This window comes from Vulpes vulpes, chromosome 16 (genome assembly GCF_048418805.1).
Source record: "Vulpes vulpes isolate BD-2025 chromosome 16, VulVul3, whole genome shotgun sequence".
In the NCBI taxonomy this organism is placed as follows: Eukaryota; Metazoa; Chordata; class Mammalia; order Carnivora; family Canidae; genus Vulpes; species Vulpes vulpes.
The window spans coordinates 86,425,068-86,446,811 of NC_132795.1; positions in this window are offsets into that span (position 1 = coordinate 86,425,068).

Here is a 21,744-nt window from a genome sequence, read left to right on the forward strand (position 1 = left end):
ATTTTATGTTTTCATATTATTCATGATGATGGTCCAGTGGATTCTATTTAGTCTTACACATTTCTTCATAACTGTCTTCTCTGATGATCATTAGGATAATGCAACAAGAAGATATAGCAGATATAGCAAAGCAGACTATGGAAATCACTGAACAATCTCTGAGCAGTGAAGATCAGTATCACTGGCCTTCCCTAAATTGTTCAACTTCTCCCAAACTGAAGAATAACCAAAAGAGATACTGAGAGACTGAATATACAAATGGAAAATTTCCAGATCATATGTGAAAATAGAACTCTGATCCACTATCTCTACAGCAACAATCCAGGAGGCCAAAGCACACATCTGCAGCAATTGGTTCACTTTGGTCAGGATTTGGTCAAAAATTGCCAGCTACCCTAATTTTTGGCCCTGCCTCTATTTCAGGACCAACCAGAAAAGATGATTATATACACCAAATCAATCATATCAGATGACTTTCCTGCTTCTACCGAGGTAGCAATCTTCAGAACACACCTGAATCCTTGCCTGTTTTTCACTCTAAAGTTTTCCAATTCTCCTGTCTACTTTTGAGCCTCTGTCAGACACAAGTGATGGTGCCTAACTCCCTTGCTATCACAAGCTCTAAGGAATAGCCTCAGCCTACCCCCATTTAAATGGACTTCCTGGGATCCCTGGGTGGCGCAGCGGTTTGGCGCCTGCCTTTGGCCCAGGGCGCGATCCTGGAGACCCGGGATCGAATCCCACATCGGGCTCCCGGTGTATGGAGCCTGCTTCTCCCTCTACCTATGTCTCTTCCTCTCTCTCTCTCTCTCTCTCTGTGACTATCATAAATAAATAAAAAAAAAAAATTTAAAAAAAAATAAAAAAAATAAATGGACTTCCTTATTTGCATATTGCATAACAAATACCTTTATCCCAAATTTCAAAATTTAAACTGGATGAAAATTGTTTTTGACATTGTTAACCTGTATCTGGAAAAAGACACAAGAATTAAACCTTTCAATGGATTTGTTAGGGAAAATTATTGTACATAATTTATAGTATTATATCTGTTAGAATTGTATACTTTTCTACAAATATTGTTATTCCTACAAAAATCACTTATTGGACACTTATTATCAGTTAATTTGATAATGATATATGTGTTTTTATGCACACATCTCTTTGTATTAAATGGTCACTTGGTGAAAGTTGTATTAGTTCATGGCTTGCTTTCTCAAATTTTATTTAGTTATCTTTTCTCTACTTTGTAAGCATTACAAAAATGACAAGTAGTAACTAAATTTAAAACTTTATAAAGAGCAAGCTTAGAGACATAATATTTTCTTACTTTCTTGGGTTTGTTTTCCACAAAGTCTTTATTTTCCACCATTTTCTAGGAACTCTGCATGTTTCCACAATAGAAAGGCAAAAGGACATAGCCCTGAACTTGATACTGCCAAATTCTAGTGGGAGACCTATGTATGTAATAAAAGTCTAGCAGTGAGAAAATTACACTGTATAAAAAGAAAGAACACACAATTCTAAAGAAGCACATTCAAGGAAGATATACTCTCTCCCCACAGCATCAAAGATGGCTTCATGAAAAGATTGGCACTTGGAAAAAAAAAAAAAAAGAAAAGCTGCAAGTTTCACAATTCCAGATATCAAGTTATATTATAAAGCTGTAGTTATCAAAATAGTATGGTACTAGTACAAAAATAGACACAGAGATCAATGGAATGGAATAGCAAACCCAGAAATTAAACTCACAATTATATAAGAAATTAATCAATAAAGCAAGGAAGAATATCCAATAGAAAAAAAGACAATCTCTTCAAAAAATGGTGCTGAGAAAACTGGACAATTACATGCACAAAAATGAAACTAGACCACTGACATACACCATACACAAAAACAAATTCAAAATAGATAGAAGACTTAAATGTGAGACCAGATACCATAAAAATCCTAGAAGAGAGCAAAGGCAATGGTATCTCTGACATTAGCCATTGGAACAATTTTCTAGATATGCCCCCAAAGCAAGGGAAACAAAAGCAAAATAAATTATTGGGACTACATCAAAATTAAAACCTTCTACACTGCAAAGGAAGCAATTAACAAAACTCAAAGGCAACCTATAGGATGGGAGAAGATATTTTCAAATGACATATCTGATAAAGAGTTAGTCTCCAAAATATATAAACTACTTGTCAAACTCAACACACCCAAAAGAAATAATCTAATCAAAAATGGGCAGAAGACATGAATAGACATTTCTCCAAAGAAGACATGCGGATGGCCAACAGACCATCTGAAAGATGCTCAATGTCACCCATCATCAGGGAACTGCATATCAAAAGCACGATGAGCTATCACCTCGCACCTGTCAGAATACCTCAAACCAAAACCACAAAGAAGAACAGATGTTGACAAGGATGTGGAGAAAAAGGAAGGCTCTTGCACTATTGGTGGGAATACAAGCTGGTGCAGCCACTGGAAGATGGTATGGAGGTTCTTCAAAAAGTTAAAAATAGAACTACACTACAATCAAGCAATTGTTCTACTGGATTTTTGCATAAAGAATATAAACACTAATTCAAAGGGATACATGGACCCCGATGTTTATAGCAGCATTATTTACAATAGCCAAAATAGGAGAGCAGCCCATATGTCCAGCAATTCGTGAATGGATAATGAAGGTGTGATATATATTTTTACATTGGAATGTTATTCAGCCAGAAAAAGGAATGAAATTTTGCCATTTGCATGGATTGAACGAGGCAGTAATATGCTAAGTGAAATGTCAGTCAGGAAAAGACAAATACCAGTGATTTCACTCATATGTGGAATTTAAGAAGTAAAACAAATGAGCAAGAGAAAAAGAAAGAGAAAATAAGAGACAAACTAAGAAACAGACTCAACACTAGAGAACTGAGGGTTAGCAGAGGGGAAGTGGGTGGGGGCATGGGTGAGATAGGTGTCGTGGATTAAGAACTGTACTTGTGATGAGCACCTGTGATGCATGGGAGTGTTGAATCACTGTATTGTTTATGTGAAACTAGTATAACAGGGTATGTTAACTATACTGGAATTAAAATTTTTAAACAGGTTGGTACTCGAATCCTATCCTTAGTTAAGAATTTGTAGGCCAAAAAAGAAGAGAGAATATGACAGATGCATGGATTCGGTTGTGTATACTTATGGGGATAGGAGGAAAAAACAGTGCTTTCGGTGAGAAGCTCCCGTGTCAGTGCAGCCATAGCTAATACTATAGTGGGAAGTAGGGGAAACCTACTCCACAAAATATGTTGAGTCCGACTCATAAAGGACCTCATATACTGAGTTAATTCTTCAGTTTAATGGGAATATTTAATCACTAATGTTTTTGAAGTGGAAGCACAGCACAGCCCCATTTCTATGTTAGAATGGTACTGCTAAAATTGTGTAGTAATTAGTAATGTAGAATCTCAGAGACCTCAGTTTATATCTGCAGTGGGCAGAATGATGTCTATGTTCTAATCCCTGGAGCCTATGAATAGGTTAGGTTGCATGGCAAGAGGTAATTAAGATTGCTAATGAGCTGATCTGAAAATAAGGAGATTTTTCTGGATTACTAGATGGGCCTGATGTAATTACAAGGGTCCTTTTAATGTGGAAGAGGGAAGCAGAAGAGTTAGCGTCAGAATGACTGCAATGTAAGAAAGACTTGACTGGTCGTTGCTGTCTCTGAAAATAGAAGGGGGCCCTGAGCCGAGGGATGAGGCCAGTCTCTAAAGGCTTGAAGAAGCAATAAAATGGATTCTACCTCACAGTCTTCAGAAAACCTGAGCTACTGAGCCCATTGAGACCCATTTGCATGTCTCACCTCCAAAACTTTAAGATAATGCATACGGTATTGTTTTAAGTCACTAGGCTTATGGTAATTTGTTACATTCGTAATAGTAAGTTAATACAATAGATCCCATGTACAAGATACACGTGACCTTTGGTAAGTCACTAAACTTTCTATGTATCCAATTATAATAAGACATAAGGATATTATCCCATTTGTCTTTGAGGAAAATTGAAATAATGTACATAAGGTGCTTTTCCTATTGTTAAATAAATAGTAGTAGGCAATAGAAGTAATAGCAACCATGGCACTATCTTCATCTTCTTCATCAGCTTTGGAAGTTCTATGAATTAGCTAAGTCACATTAGACAAAAGAAGACAAATTCTGAATTATTTCAATATATGATATTAGACAGGTATAGGTTCTAAACAAAGGTAGTGGTGTTGGGGTTGGTGAGGAGAGGATGATCTGAGAAGTATTTAAGAAAAGAGTCAGACTTTTTGGAAATTGGCATAGAATGTAGAAGAAAGACTTCTGTTTGGATGATTGAATAGAATCCTATCGACTATCATCCATATTCACAAATAAAAATATGGTTTAATAAATCATGCCATGTTCTGATACGTGAGTGCCTTTGTGACTTAGGTTGAGAGTCATAGGAGAGGCCGTTTCAAATGCACAAGCTTTTCCCAGTTTCTTAGAGTATTAAAGACAGTGAAAATCTCTGTGCTGAGCTTGCAAGATAAACTGATCCAGTATCAGAGATGCCCTGCTGTCCATTGCACCTGCTCCGCAAGATCTTTGGTAGCATCTTAAAATCTTCCTAATAACTCCATTAACACCTTTTTGTCCCTGGCAGGCTGATTCTCCACATCTTTAATAAAATGCTTGCCTGCAGGGTGATCACACTGTCTCTGCTTGTTGTAGGTGCCTGAATGTTCTAGCCCAGTAATTATCTTCTCCAAATAGCTCCCTTTTTAACCGAGGCTTCCAACAGCAAAGTTTCTTTGTTGCTATGGATTCTGGACATATAATATTTTGTCAACTTTTAACCAAACTCTCTCCCGCCTACCAACACTTATTCAAGTGGGTATTTTCCTTTACCTTATTTCCTTGTTCATAAACAAGGACTTATATATTGAGAACATACTTATCTGGTATCCTGCTGAAATTAGTCCTTGGACTTCCGCTGATTTTAATCTTTATAAATGATCTAGAGAAAGGAAATGGCTGTGAACTAGCTGGAATTACTAATTAGCCAAAATTGTGGGGGAGGAGAGAAGTAAGGAAGCTACAACCAAACACAGGCAGGGTTCAATATGCCCCATAGCTAAGTGGGTATGTGGTAAACGGAACATAATAGAGAACCTTATGAAGAGCCCTGTACATTGGGCCAAAATGATTAAGGAATAGGTAATGCCATTCCATTGAAATGCATGAAGTTTGGGGCATAATTATGGATCAGTCACTCCAAAAAGGTATGAACCATGTGAAGCTTCAATTAGACCAGAAAAAGGGATAAGACTCACTAATACGGCACATTTGGGAAGAGATTTGCATTTCAATTTATTTTAACTTTCATAAAAAAAAAAAAAGAGAGAGGAAATAAGGTATCAGGATTTGCTGTCAGAGACTCTTCTAATAAACTGAAGTGTGTGTGTGTGTGTGTGTGGAGTTAAGTGTACAATTTAATAAATTTTGATACATGTGTACACCTATGTAACTAGCACCTCAATCACCACATATATAATTTCATCAACCTAAAAGTATTCTTGATTCCCCCTAAAAGCAATCTCCCTTTCCCCATAGGCAACTATAGTTCTTATTTCTATCTCTATAGATTTGTATGGAATATTCCATAATTTCATATATATGCAATCATACAGTATGCACTCAGTATTTGGCCACTTTCACTGAGCATAACGCCTCCAAGATTCATGCATATGGTTAGATTTATCAGTATTTCCTACCAAATTTGTTTATCCATTCTCCAACTGATGGATACTTTGTTTCCATTTGGGAGCTTTTTCTTTTCTTTTCTTTTCTTTTCTTTTTTTTTTTTTTTTTTTTTGAAGCTCCTAAGAACTTCCTTGCACAATTTTTTTGGACATGCTTCAATTTATTTTAGAATTGGGCCATAGGGTAGATATATATTTAACACTATAAAAAATAGCCAAAAAGATTGGCAAAGTAGTTGAACTACTTTATATTCCTACCAGCAAAGACAGAGTTCTAATTAATCCATGTCCTTGCCAACATTTTATGTTGCAAGATTTTACATTTTAACTCTTCAACTTGATGTGAAATTATTTCTCATTTTAAAATTTAATTAGTATGTCTATGAAGACTAGCCATGTGAAGCACCTTTTCACATGCTTTGGGAACCACAAGTTTTACGCTTCTTATAACTGAGTTGTTTATGTTTTCATTATTTATTAAAAAGGGAGAAATATATATATATATTCAGTACTTTGTCAGATATAAATATTGAAACTATTTCTCTAGTCTATAACTTGCATTTTCATATTCTTAACAAAATGTCTTCAGATAGAAGGGGTTTTATGCCCTAAATATATATACTTTTTTTAAACAGTGCTTTTTGCATTCTAAGAAATCTTAGTCACAAAGATAATCTCCTATGCTTTCTTCCAGAAGTTTTATATTTAATTTGTATTTATATCTATGATACATCTGGAACTAAATTTTATGATATAATGATGGATCAATGTTCATTTTTCTTTCCCCTGTGTTTATCTACTTTTTCCATCCACCTCTGTTGAAAAGAGGATCCTTCCTCTTTCAATTAGTTTGGTACCTAAGTAGAAAAAAAAAATCAACAACATATCTGTTTCTGAGGCCTCTATTCTGTTCCATGCATCATTTTGCCTATCCTTATACCAACGGCACACTGAGTAAGTTTACCTTCACCATGTAAGTGCTCCTCTCCAACATTATGATTGTTCTCAAGTACTCTTAGAAAATTTCCTGATTTCTCTTTTCTTTGTTTTTTCTTTCATATAAATTCCAGGAACAATTTATCAATTTCTATTTTTGAAGAGCCTGTTCGGATTTCTACTAAGATCGTGTTGAATCCATAGATTAACTTCTGGAGACTTCCATCTCCAAATCACAAGCATGGCATATCTCTCTATTTACCTAAGGCTTTAATTTCTCCTGGTAATAATTTGTGTAGTTTTCCATGGAGAAAATCATCTAATAGATCACCTCTGCTCTGGAGTTCTTTTTGCCTGGAAAGACAAGTTTATGTCACCATTTGAGATCTCTTCTTGCCAGATATTGGTTCTCCTGTTATCATTTTCTAGGTATATAAATATACCTTTTGTTCTTCTAACTCTATCTTGGTGTCTGTGTCTCAGAAAATTAACAGATACACGTAGAGGATATGAGTTGGGTGTCTCTTGTGTAGCATGATCATCTCTGCTCTTTAATTGGAATGTTGGCATATTTACATTTTAGTTACTTATTAATATATGGGTGTGTTTGCCTATCATTTTGCTATTTATTTCTGTTTGTCTCTCTGATTTTTGTGCCCATCTTCTTTCTCCAAATTTTTTGGGATGATTGAATATTAGTAATCATTTAGTATTTCATGTTATTTCATCAGTTTATTATTTAGCTACACTCATTCATTGCAGTGTTTCTTAGTGGTTGGTCTAGACATTACAATATTAATTCTTAACTCCTCACAGCCTATTTGGAGCTAATAGTGCACCAGAGTATATAAAATATAAAAATCTTAAATCAATAGAACTCCAGTTTTTCCTCAGTTTTTGCACTGCTTTAGTACATACTTTGCAGCAGAAAGCTAGTTGTCTTTTAAATATTTTTAGAGGATACTGAAAATGTTTGTATATCATTTCTTATAGTGCAGGTCTGCTAGTAATGGTTCTTACCTTTCATTTATCTGAAAGTGTCTTTATTTGGACTTTCAATTTTGTAAGGCATTTTCACTGGGTATAAATTTTTTGACAGGTTTTTATCCCTTTCATCCCTTTTAAAGACACCATTCCATTGTCTTCCAGCCCCTATTGTTACTAATGAGAAGCCAGCCATTATTTTTACCCTGTTGAGTGATGTATCTTTTTAGTCTGGTACATTTCAATTTTTCTCTCTCTTTCTCTCTCTCCCAGCTCTCAGCAATTTGCCTATGATATATTGAAGTGTTATGTACTTCCTATTTATACTGCTTAGTACCAAGAAGGTACTAAGTGGTGAGGTACCTTGATTCTTATGTATATATTTTTTACAAATTTGGGAACGTTTTAGATATTCTTTTATTTCTTCAAATATTTCTTTGGGCTCTTTTCCTCTACTTTTTTTTTTTAACGGATGCCAATTATAGGAATATTTCCTAACTGATATCATCTCTGTTTATTTTTTTCCTTCCCTTTTTTGCACATTGAACAATTTTTTCATCTGCCGTTAAGATCACTGACCCTTTTTGTCCATTCTTTTTTTTTTTTTTTTAGATTTTATTTATTTATTCAGGAGAGACACAGAGAGAGAGAGGCAGAGACACAGGCAGAGGGAGAAACAGGCTTCATGCAGGGAGCTGGATGTGGGACTCCATCCAGGGTCTCCAGGATCATGCCCTGGGCTGAAGGTGGCATTAAACCGCTGACCCACCCGGGCTGCCCTTTTATGTCCATTCTATTAATTTTACTTATTATAGTGGACTTTTCAGTTCTACCATTCCTATGGGGCTCTCTTTTACAATGTCCTTAGTCTCTCCTCTGACATTCAATAGGCCCTTTAATGTTAAGGTCTTTCACTTTTCTTTAATTCCAGGAAGTTTATTTTACATTTCTCAAATATTTCTTCCTATGAATTAAAAAAAATTTTTTCACTTTCTGGGACTATTGTTATCTTTCCTCTTAGATTTTTCAATATTTCTTTACTTCCTCGTTTCCTTCTGGAACGATTCTTCAATCTAGTCTTATTGTTACAAATACAATTGCATTCATCCCTCCAGTCCCAAATCTACTCTATTATCATTCCTACTATTCAATTTTCATTCCAATATTTCCACCTGATCCCATTTTTGTTTTATATTGTCAATCTTTTTCTATCTCTTGTATTATAATTATTAGCCTATATATTATATTTATTTTTAATTCTTGATCTATATATTCTGATGTTTTTGCTTCCAACATAACCCTTTCTTCAAACTATTAGAGAGATTCGGGATCTGAGAAAAGAAAGTCTTCTTAGGTTGAACTTTACCAACCCTAGTATTTTGGGGGAGAGTGAGGGATGCTCAGTCCCAAGTGTTTACCCAAACTCTGCACTCCAGCAAGATTCTTCTAACAACATTGGCTACTGAGCAAATTTCTGCAATGAAGTGGAAGAGGAAGAATGCTTTACAGAATATTGGAAAAGAATTATAAATGAACATAAGAAGCTTTCCTGCAATTTATGTTCTCATCATCTTCTGATCAACCTTCTGCACGGGACTAGAGCATTCAACCCCTAGTTTGAAAGAGCTTTCTCTTCCTAGGAAATATTCTGTAAGTGGTGATACTGTTTTCTGGGTTCTGTTTCCTTTTATAATTTCTCTAGGGTTGATTTTGGGGGAATAAATAGCCATTTACTCTAATTTTTACCCCTAGCAAGTATCAGATCACCATCTTTCCATATCTTATTCTTAAAACTAGCACATTTCCTGGAATATAATAGAATTGGAAGTGCTTTTGAGTGAGTAAATTGAGTCATATCCCCTTTTCATCTTGCTTCTTAGGGAATTTGGCTTCTTTAGGGTTTTCTTTCTTTCTGACTGTTCTACTCTCCCTACATCAATCCAAGCCTCCCTCAAGCTTAACATATAGTTTCTAAGCAAGGTTCCATAAATTTTACACATATTATGCCTGCCTCACTGATTTTATAACACAAGATTTACTATGGTTATTCCCTTGGGTTTATATAGAACAGACTGTTTTAGCTAGAGAAAATATGATTTTAATCAATTAGGTCTGTTGCTTGCTTATGTTAAGTCCCACGACAGAGTAAAATTGATATTTATTGTTAGTTGTTGAAAATGGCATTTAGTACCAGGGAATAAATGCAGGTTTGGTGTGTTTGTGCACGTGTGTATGTGGAGGAGGCAATTGATGAAGACAAGACTCATATATCTGATGTTCCTTGAAATTAATTTGTGAAAAGAAAGTTGCCTCTAATATATTCACAGCTTAGAAGGTCAGAAACTATTTTAATTTCTTAACTGTGAAATATCCATAAAAAGACCACAAACACTATACAAATAATTTTGAGAACACTCGCATATGCCTTAGAGAGGTAATGATATAGAAAATTATATTCTTTAGATGCTCCCTATATTATTATTCATCCTGATTTCATCCCCTTACCTACCCACTCTGTGTTAAGCAGTATCCTAACTTCAGTGTAAATTATTTCCTTACTTTATTTTACAGTTTTCCACCTGTATGCATCCTAAGCAATAGTTTAATTTGTAATGCTTATAAAATTTAAATTGATGAAATCATATTGTAAATATTCTTGTATGAGTAACATCTTTAGCTTAACATATTTTTAAAGTAATCTCTACACCCAATGAGGGGCTCAATTAACATGATTTTCTAATTCATATTAATGCAATAGGTGTAGTTTTTTCATTTTTATTGAAATGGGTTATTTTCTTTCATGAATATATTATTTATTTATCCACTCTGCTATTTATGGACATTTTGTTACTGGACTTGTACTAATATGTATAATACTACTATAATCATTCCTCTTTGTGTCTTCTACACAAACACAAAAATTTTTCTAGGGAGAGCTCCTGTTACATCATTAAGTTATCTGCATGCTCCAATTTACTAGAAAGTGCCAACACCAAAACAATTATTTCATGATTTGCTGTATCACCTCCTAATTTCCCAACCCATCTCCTCCATCTTTATTCTTAGTCTAGAGGGTCCAAATAAATCATTAAAACAGAATTCATCCTTATCACTTTTTATCACTTATGCTATCCCAAAATCAAAATTCTATTAGGGAGAAGTACTGCATAATTAGACATGATTCTAAAAATCAATGCATGGTTAATTTGATCATTTTGGCATTCTTTTACAACTATGCCTCACTGACCAATTTATCCAGCTATAGCAATTGATTCTGATAACACAGACAGCTAAATTAGGTACCCAAATATGTCTCAATGCTTCAATCACATTTCTCTTCCATAGATATGTAGACATCTGGTCTCTATAAAGCAGAACTGAATACATTTTTTACGTTTATTCGACCATAATTTTGTTTATGGATTTTCACACTGAAGGAAGATTTCTACTAGCAAAGAGATTTTTCATATTGACATCTATCATTTATGGGGAGAGATTATGGAAGAGAATAATTTATCTTCACAGACTCTTTCAGAGATCTATAAATTTAGCTTTTTGTCTTTTTATTATATTAAATGCTCAAATTATGTTTCTCTAAACATTATTTGTATATATTAACAGTATGCTTACTGCATTCCAAAACCCATTTACTTGTTTTTAAAGATTTTATTTATTAATTTGAGAGAGAGCAAGTGAGACAAAAAGCACAAGGCGGGAGAGGCAGCAGGAGAGGCAGACTCCCCAAGCAGGGTGTCTGACTCGGGTCTCGATCCCAGAACCCTGAGATCAGTACCAGAGCTGAAGGTAGATGCGTAACCAACTGAGCCCCCAGGGTGCCCCCACAGAACTCATTTAATTTGAAAGTTCACTGTCAGATTAATAACATCTTCAAGAGGGTGTGGGAAATATGATATGCACACATGTTTACTACCTCAAAATTTCATTTGTATCCACAAGATTACATATTACTTTTTCCTTCAGTAATGCAATTAAGGCTCCAATGTAGGCCTTGCTCACATTCTAAAGATCCTCTTGGTCTATGTTTGGCCATTAGAAGATATCTCATTTGTCAAAATATGTATGGGTTCTTATTACAAAGGTCAGCAAAATACTGCCTGTGGACCAAATCTGATATACCATCTGTTTTTGTTTTTGTTTTGTTTTCTTTTTTACCATATGTTTTTGTAAATAAAGTTTTGTAGGGATATAGCCATACCCATTCATTAACATTATCTATGGTTGCTTTTGCGTTTTAATGCAGAGTTGAGAGCTAAGAAAGAAACCAGACGGCACACAAAGCCTAAAATATTTACTAACTGGTCCTTTATAGAGAAAGTTTGATGATGTCTGCACTGGCACATCAAGATTGACAGCATAATTTAAAGAATACAGGAAGAAAAAAAATGGTTTCTGAATATCCTTCTTAATCTTGTTTCCTTTCATTGTTCCTTTCACTTGTTTTCTTAATTTAATTATGTGTCTCTCGATATTAAATTGCCCTTCTTAAGTTAGTGGGATTTTGACTGATTGATGTTTGAAATCTGATTAATAATTAGTTTTGTCATTGTAGTAGTCACTTGAGTTATTCACCAAGTATTCTGATTCTTTCCCTTCTGGTAAGATTCTACTTCTTCACTGACTTGAAATAAACTATTGTAATGTAACTTGGGTTGTCCAAGAAAATATGAATCGAAAAAAGACATGTTTTTTCCTAGGCAGAAGTGCAGAATTTTCTAACTTAATTTTTTCCCATTTTGGGGGGCATGTAAATGACCATGAGAATCAAAGTCCCTTTAGCTGATATATAAAGATAACAAGTGAAAAAATAAACATTGTTGTTTTAAGTTCCTGAGATTTGAGGACTACTCATTATTGGGGGTATAGCTGAATTTATCTTGATTGATATGTAATTGGTTCAAGAGGTAGGATGTTACCATTACAACAAATGGTGGATGGCAAAACAATAGTTTTTAGAAAATGGAGGCTAGTAATTACAGATTAGCAGTTATAAAAGACTTAGTAAAATTCTTACCTATAATAACTTGAGAGGCAGATAATATTACAATGACCTTATTGCTTTAGGTACTCCTGGTAAACAGCATGCTAATACATATAAATGACTGATTATAAGATTCTTTTGATTCGATGAAAACAGATACATGCAAATTCAGATAACAAATGGTTTTCAAACAATATTGAAAGAGAATATAAGAATATCCAGAGATTTAGGGACATACCAGTGTCAAAATTACAAAATGATTATTAGAAATAATGTAAATTTTAAACATTTAAAAAATATTTGTAGTGTGACTAGCCCCATTTTATATTTTTAGGACTTAAAAAAATATTTTGTTTATTTATTGAGAGAGAGAGAGAGAGAGAGAGCACAAGCAGGAGAAGCAGCAAAGGGAGAAGGATTAGTAGGCTCCCTATGCAGGGCTCAATCCCAGGACCCTCAGTTCCAGAACCTTCGATCCCAGGGCCCCAGGATCAGGACCTGAGCGGAAGGCAGATGCTAAACTGATTGAGCCACCTGGGCACCCTTATTTTTTAGGACCGTTTGACAGTATTTATATTTCAACATTAAAGTCTGCATACTCACATTTATTTTTCTCTTTCCCTGAAATTTCATTTAAAGGATAATAAAGGGCAGCACCTGAGTGGCTCTATCAGTTGAGCATCCAACTCTTGATTTTGGCTCAGGTCCTGAGATGGAGCCCCACCTCAGGCATGCTGACTGAGTGTGAAGCCTGCTTAAAGACTCTCTCTCTCCTTCTCCCTCTGCCTCTCCATGCTCATGCTCTCTCTCTTTCTATAAATAAATTTTAAAAAATCATAAACAGAGGCAATCTGAAGAGAGATTCTAGTGCTTTTAGAGCTTTCAATACATTTGTTGAAGGTAGAAAGTAAACTAAGAAAGGAAAGTGCAATATCTCCAGGGGTGAGAGGAAGGGCTGCCAGGTAAAATATAGGATGCCTAGTTAAATTTAATTGCAGATAAAAAACAAATTTTGTTAGTATAAATATGTCCTGTACAATACTGGACATTATATAGTTTTAACTTTTTCCTTCATATATTTATTTTTACTTTTTTGTAGATCTGACAATCCTAGCCACAAGAAAGCTACTATTCTTGGAGAGATTTGTGAAGACAGACAATTCTATGTCCCAAAAAGATAGCATTGAGAAAGTAACACTCACAGAATAAGAACGTAATCTTGAGAGTGTAATTGGAATTGGAAATAAAAAGTTGAATAAAAGGCAAATAAATATAAAAAGGAAATTCTTCCAGAACATGACAAAGAAAATGTAAATATGAGGAAGAAAATGAAGGTCTATTGCAGGGGCTGGAAAACTACAGTGCACGGGTCTAATTTGGTTTACTGCTGTTTCCTGTTTGCTTGTGAACACTGTTCAAGAATGCTAGCTCTGTAAGTCCAGAAACCAAGTCAAGGCATCTTCCTCTGTCCCATACCTGCCTCAATTCCAGCTCCTGCCTGCCTCCTCACTGGCAGGCACAGCAGTGCTCAAGCTTTGGCCTGGTCACCCTCCCTGCATGTGGGTGTCTCTGCAATCAGCAATTACCAGCACGTAAGGTGGAAGATCAGTCAGGTATTCAGAGACTAAGAAAATGTCCTCACTTCCAGCCAGGTGTCCAAGCTGAGACAGCTTGGCTTTCCTGAGGGAGAAAATGGTAGACCTTGATCAAGTGTCACCAAGGCAGTGAATAAAACTGATGAGGGTGGATTCATGCCCCACCCCTCACCTGCCTCAACCATCACATTACTCTCCTTCTGGATGGTGGCTCTTTCTTCTTCATCCTAAAAGTGTCACTAGCACAGAGCAACTAGGTGCAAAGCATGCCTGTTACTTCATGGGGTCCATCACAGGAAAATGGGAGCAGGCAGTGCAGGATTTTCTCTCTTATCTTGTAAGCATCACACAATACCCTTGATTCTTCCTCTCCCCTAATAAAATCTAAAATATTTATTATCTGGCACTTTACCCAAAATGTTTGCCAACCTCTGAGTTAGTGATCAATCAAGAGAGTAAAAAAAAGTGACTAAAAATAGTTTCCTGTAGAAGAATGGGAAAGCAGAAAAAGATGGAATAATCAAAGAAATGAGAGAATCTCAAAACTGAAAAAAAAGGAAGACATCTTCAGTTTGAAAGGAACCTCCAAGTGTAGAGAAAAGTGAGTGGGGAAAAAATCCATATTATAAAGAGAAGATATCCCCTATCCTAAGATAGGGGAAAATGGGAGGGGAAAAACAAGAATCAACTGCCAGCAGAATTTTCTTTAGCAACATCCGATGTTGAAAGCTACAAGTCTGAATGCCTCCCAGTTGCTGAATTAAATTATTGTCATCCTAAAGTTTTGACTCATCTTCATATTCATTAAAAATCACAACCAAGTACTATGACAAAATGGAAATATTTTCAGGCATGCAAGAATACCTCTTTAATATTAATAAATTTCTTAAGGATGCAAGGCATAAGAGAAAAGCAGCAAAGTATTCATCTTAGAAGAACAGTGTGGCAGGAGTTATCCAGGGATCATAACTCTGCCATAGACTTAGGCTCCATGAGCCTGGAATTGGTGGAGGATTGAAGATTCAAAAAGAGAGGTCTCTGCATAAGAAGATTATATTCTATAGAAAAATTAGTACAGTTGAGAGCTTGGAAAAGGTGAGAATATGCTACAATATAATAAGGGAATGTAAAAGAAGAAGAATTTATTTGAATTTGTCACTTGGCTCATTTTAAATTGAGTAAGAGTATTTAAAATGTAGATAATCCAGCACACTGCTCCCACAGCAAGGAAAAATATAGTATCGATATACTTGACATTGGGACCTCTGGGTGGCACAGGGACTGACCATCTGCCTTCGGCTCAGGGCATGATCCCAGGATTCAGGATGGAGTCCTGCATCGGGCTCCCTGCAGGGAGCCTGCTTCTCCCTCTGCCTCTGTCTCTGCCCCTCTCTCTGTCTCTCATGAATAAATAAATAAATAAATAAATAAATATATATATATATATATATACATATATGTATGCTTAACATTGTTTATTTCTTTTGTAACTTTCATAATCAGGCATTAGTAAAACACAGAAGAATGAATTATAGCTATAAAACAAATAAATAGAGCTCTTTATATTATAAATCTCTCTGTGGAGAGATTAATGAAATGAGCTGAATATAGACCGGACTACTAGAAACCAAAAAGACTAGTAGAAACCAAAAAAACTAAAATGGAATTAGGAAGACACAAAAAAAAAAAAAAAAAAAAAAAAAAAAAAGGAAGACACAGGAGTTTCACTTAACTTTCTCAAAGAAAGAAAAGGTTGTTTCATTCCTAACATCTGAGTGCTTCAGAGAAGGGATATGGGGGATGTGTTTAAGGCTACTTTTTCAGTATCCATAAACTTTGTCAATATTTTAGAGACAATAACTTCCTCCTTCAAGTACAGCAACTTGAAAAGGAGAATCTGCTCATTAAAGCTCCTCAAAATGAAGTTTTAGAAGGACATCTTATCATGGTAACAGCAACAAGAGCTTTTACCAGTGGATTGGTTGCTATATTCAAAGCATACAGTGATTTCTTTTTAAATTTCATGTTACCCTCACAATGGCCTTACAAAGTAAGGATTCTGGTGTTTTTAATTTTATGTGTGATGAAACTAAAGCTCTGACAGCAATCAACACCTTGCCCAAGATGACACAGTCTATAAGTAACAGAGTCAAGATGAGTCAATCTAGGTTTGTGTGATTCCTGAGAGACTGAATACCCAAATGAAAAATGGCTAAACCATATATGCCAATACAGTGCCAACCCACAACTTCTGTAGCAGTAGTCCCAGCACGATCGGGACTTGGTCAATGACTGGCAACTTCCCTATTCTCCCCACTTTCATCTGTGTCCAATTTAAACCAATCAGAGAAAGCCAGATATGCTCCCAAGCCAATCACATAGGCTATCTATCCCACTTCCAGTTGGCCCACCTCAGTTTCCCCATGCCACAGCCTCCGAATCAGAGCATTCCTGAAGCCTTCCCTTTCTAACTAGAACACTTCCCCACTTCCCTGCCTGACTTTGAGTCTCCGCCAAATACAAGTGATGGTAGCTGAATCCTTTGCTATAGCAAGCTCTGAATAAATATCTTCTGTTTGTTCTCATTTGAATGAGTTTTATTTATTTCCATGTTCCAAATGCTATAATTTTAGCCACTATACAGTAAGGTTTAGAATCCCAATGCAGTAACTAATTGCTACTTTTCTTAAAATTAGCTTTTGGAAGGCAAAGTTTTCTAGGCAGAAATAAAAAAGAGGAGTTCCACTACCTTTGGTAACTTGAGGTGGCAAATTATGTTAAAACTGAAAATCATTGCTCTAATCCTTAAATCGACTTGTGTTTTGTATTCATAGTTGGAGAAAAAGATCCAGGGCCAAATGACCTTTTATATTGTATTTCTTGGTTCCGTCCTACAGCTGATATTGTTACAGATCAAAAGAATCAGCAGTGCCCAGATTTAGCTACAGACAGTATGTTAAAGAAAAGTGTTTTCTGGCTTTCTAATGGCTTTCCTTCTGTTAATGGAATGAAACACAGCAGGGACTAAAAGCAAGCACCTAAATATTTCTAATAAAAACAAGGTATGGGAAAATACATGTTTAGGGAAAATGCTTAAAATAGTATCAAGGGATGAGGTATGACTCCAGCACAGTGAGAGAGGGTCTATCGCCATCCTTTCCTAGTACTTTGACTTCAGAGTAGGCTACTTTGGGCCACTCAGCATTTGATCTATTTCCAGAGACCAGTGTTTATTTCACAACTGAAGTTTCTGGGAAAATCCGTTTCTACAGAGCTTATGGGGTGTTCTTCAAAAAGTAGGGGGCAGCCTCTTTTCAAATGAAATGTGAGCAACTGGGTTTTACACAGCATTGTACAACTGCCTTTCTTATACTACTTCCATGAGCTTTTGATATACAGGAGGACGTGACCTGAAAATATTTCTGAACATTTTCACAGCTCATTTTATGGGACTAGAGTTCAAAGAAACGTAATTGAGCTGATAGACTCTTCCTAGGAAGCCATCTTAAAGCCTTAATGCGTTTCCTTATTACATTGCAATGAAGATATACAGAATGCCATCTCTAAGAAATCTCCAAGGAGTTATACTTTTGAATTTTTGAACTAAGGTAGGTGAAATAAGGAAGGTTCTTGCATAACAAAGTAAAATAATGATTAAAGGCTGAGGACAGTTTGCTAGTTTGCTAGGTTTGAAATGCTGGATTTGCTGCTATGTGGCTTGAGGCAAATTCTTACTCACGTCATTCCTTAGTTTGCTCTTCTAATGAGTTATTGAGAGGATTAAGTATGTTAGTATAGGTAAAGTGCTAAGAATGTTACCTACCTCATAATATTCATTATCATCAGCATAATTATTAATTACCATTTTCTGGGAAATTTGAGTGGGAAACCAAGGATTATTCTAGCCCCACTCTTTCTTCCATTTATTGTAAACACATTTAGTTTTTGATGATACGAGAAACTTGGGGTGAAAAAAATGAAAAAAATTAATGCGTGCTATTGGGGAAGAGTATCAAAGAAGGTGGGAGGTCATAAGCAAGTCATATACTTTGGTCACTTAGCACTCTGATTCCCAGTAAGGAGATGTTAAATTCTCTCCAAAATGAATAACCACCGTGTTATGCCTCCCTTCTCAGGATGTCCCTCACTTCTGTAGAACTATGCTGAAAACTGGAGCAAGGTGCAAATTGCTCTCTTCCTCCTCCTTCAGAGTTCAGGGGTAGCTCTGAAACCATCTTAAGCAAACACACCCTCTACTAAGTCTAGGAGATTAATTTCTTCACTGCTGTGTTTGGAAATTGGTCCCTCCCTTAACTGAACAGTGACTCACCTTTCTCTTGATTTGTCTTAATTTATAGATGCCTAATGGAATGATTATATTTTAAGTCAGCAAAGCATTTAAAATATCATATCCTCATTGTTTTCCCATAGATCTTCCTTCGCATTGGTACATCAGGATGAGTATCATTTCCAAAAAATTGAGAGTTCATTGGTCTAGCACGCTATCGAAATCAGCACGAACTTCATAATCTGACTTATTCAGTTTCAATTTTAGCTATAGGATTAGAACTAATGAGCAACATTCAGATTGCGTTTTTGAGATATTGTACTATAAAAATTCTCATCCTCCTAACATATTGTAAGCTATTTTTGTGTCTATCTGGACTTTAAATATGTTCTTCACTGGAAGCTAATCCATTATAGCTATTAGCTTCTTGCTCTGTCAAGGTGCAGAAACTAATAAACCTTGAAGGATTTAAAAAGCTACAGATTCTGAAGTTCTTTCATCAAGTTTGTTTGGCAGGTTAAATTACTTATTCTTATTAATATCAGAGAGGAGTTCATCCCAATAGTGAAAGGTCACCTTCAGTGTCTCTGTAAATAATTATGTGACTCTAAAATCATGCAGTTGAAATTCCTGTGTTTAATCATTCTGCTCACTTTTAAGGACATATCAAGGCAATAAAATAATTTAAAAGGTGATATTTTTAACATCTTCTCCAGTTTAATCATTGCTCATGGTAGGAAGGTCAGTAACCATGTTCAAAACCATTTTTAAAGAAGTCTCTTAATTTATTTAACTGTTACCTCTTTTTTATCTGTTCTTTCTGGTCACCTCTACTTTCTAAAGAAGAGGTTTCATACATACTTCTGTGTAAAACTTCAAAATGTTTCATTGTTACTTCTGTATAAAAATGTGTATTTGCACTTAAATTTTAGCAATGCAGTTAGCCTTCACTGAAGAGTCAACTAAGTATAACCAGCGTCCTCACCTTGGTCTCTGTGTTTTATATTTCTTAAGCTTAATAAACATTTGAAAAATAGTAAGTCATGCTTTTTTATATCACAACCATATGACACTACCAAGATTATAACTTCATCTGCAACTATAATTTTTTGTTTTTGTTTCTTTGGTTTAAGGCCTAAAGTCCAAAACAATAACAAGACATGGAAAAGCACCTAGCACATCACAGGAGTGTAAGAATTTAGAAAATAATATGTATTTGCAAACTACAAATACAAATAATTCTTTATAATTATATTTACATTGCTCAAGCAAAACTTAGGTATTTTAACCACTTTTGTCCTCATTAGAAATTGCTCTGAAGGTGGATAAAAGAAAGAAAATCGGTTGTTATACATGCCCTATTTAGTTCTTTGTAACAATATGATGGGAAAAGAGATGGGATAAACAAGTAAATTTATGTTGGTATATTCCCAGTTTCCCTTAATATACATAGGCTGAGCTTCATTACTAGAAAAAAAAAAAAAAACAAGAATATTCTGCACTGTAAAAACCAGAATCCTTTCTACTGAGAACCACAGTGGATGTGATTCTTGCCTTCACCTTGAAAGATCAACCTAAGCATATCTGTCTTCTTATGTCTCCTCTTGAATTTTTCTTTTTTACTATTCCCTTTCTTCTAACTCCCATCAAATCAAGTGGGAGTTACTCTGCCAAATCAGACAGATTTCTCTAGGTCTCAACACTCATTTGCTTATTTTTTTCTCTCACCCCATGGGCATTCTCATCTAAAGTTAATGCATTTATCTAAAGTTATATCATGTTGTACTTTTCTTCATTGTAAAAGAGTCTGAGCTCACACACACAAAAAGTCTTTAAAATAAAAGGCTGTAAAATTAATGAGTATATTATTAAGTTAATTTTAGAATGTAGTATAATGATCTTAGGAATTCAAGCCTTACGAAAGGCATTTGCCCTCAGGTCTACAAAAAGCTTGAAAAATTGTCTCTACAACAGTAGACTATTTGGTTTATAGTTAACAAGTAATTTCACATTATACCTTTACAGAATGAGAAAAGTATACAAAAACTTATATCCCCAAGACATTTATAGGACTGAAAAATCAATCTATAACCTTGTATGCTAATTGAGCATACTCTAAAATATGGGATAGTAGCATAAATATGGAAAGTATTCTAGAAATTTTTTTTACCAGGTATTTAAACTTACTTACAGTGAGTTTATTACTACTGAATTAACTTGCATTTTTGAGATTCTATATTCTATGGAATAGACAGTTTTTTAAAAAACTTTTTTTATATAATTCAAGCTCAAATGTATTGATTATAGTAAGCCCTTAAATAACAAATACAATCATAATAGTATAATATGATTTTAGCACTTCATTCATGATTATAAAGTTTACATTCAAAAGTACCTAGACACAATTCTGCAGGATCTTATACAAACCTTGATGAAACTAGTTACAAATCAGTCAATATCACAGCAGCTTATGTTGATAAAGGTTGAAATGAAGCCTAGGATGTCAGACTCATAGCTTAGTATAAGAAAGCACTAGAAATCATGTGTTGAATAAAAACAAGTAATTCACATTCTCCTTCTAAATGAGAATCCTTGTTCATGCATTCCTGAGTGTCATCATCTCTGACGACCCATGCCGCAATTTAAAAATAATGACTTAGTGTCATTGTTAGATCTATAAGGCTAATCCAGTTTTAAGTGATGATGAAATGAGTGATCTAGAATAACTGCCAATCTCATTTTTTCCAACTTTTGCTTTGGTGAGAAAGTAGAGAAAATAAGGCATATCTCTCCGAAATTCTGAGGCCAAAAAGAAGACCAAGTCTAACCAACAATAAATATATCATTTTTGTAGTCACCTCAGAAAATACTGGCAAAGCAAGTATAAAAGCCTCATGAAAGCTTAAAATAGGGTATAGTACATGGAAAATTGTTTTATACCAATGGACCAAGACCAGAGACATCTGAGCTGATGGAAAAGCTACTTTGTGTTAACTATGCTCTAGTGACATACTGTGAAACAATGAGACTGAGATTCAACTATATTTAAGACCGCACTGAGAACTCATTACAAAGCCTTCATTCGTTTCTCTTTGTATTCCAAATTTTACCTCAGAAAGTATATATATATAAATATATTTATATATTATATAAATAATATTTAATATTA